This window comes from Octodon degus, unplaced genomic scaffold (genome assembly GCF_000260255.1).
Source record: "Octodon degus isolate 3935 unplaced genomic scaffold, OctDeg1.0 scaffold00007, whole genome shotgun sequence".
In the NCBI taxonomy this organism is placed as follows: Eukaryota; Metazoa; Chordata; class Mammalia; order Rodentia; family Octodontidae; genus Octodon; species Octodon degus.
The window spans coordinates 10,083,329-10,083,805 of record NW_004524583.1 but is presented as its reverse complement, the minus strand read 5'-3'; positions in this window follow the sequence as shown (position 1 = coordinate 10,083,805).

Here is a 477-nt window from a genome sequence, read left to right as displayed (position 1 = left end):
GGCAGCTCCCAACCCCCAGATACCCTCCCTCCAGAAATGAGTACTAGGAGCAGCTCCAAGTTCATCCAGTGCTATCATCTGCGCTGGCAGATGGTGAAACTGAGGTCTAACGAGGGTGTGGTCTACTAAAGCAAAATAGGCCCCGACCGAGGCCTAGAACCCGGGTTTTCCCCGGACAGGATTCTGGCTTCACGCCAAGGGCCCCCGCGAGCTGTCCCCGCGTCAGGAAACTCCTTCTGCGCCTGGAACCTCCGCGGAGTTGGCGCTCTGTTTGGCCCACAGTGAACTTCCCTCTGCAGCTTCGCACCGACTTCGCTGCGCCCTGAGAGAGAGAGGTGAGAACACAGCGGTTGCCCACTGCATCCTCGGGGTAACTCGGGACACAGGGACAGCTGCGGGAGGAGGACCCGGCGGTAAGGCGCGGGCCCTTTAAGGGGGGGACGGAGCGCATGCGCGGCGCGGACCGGTGGCGAGCCG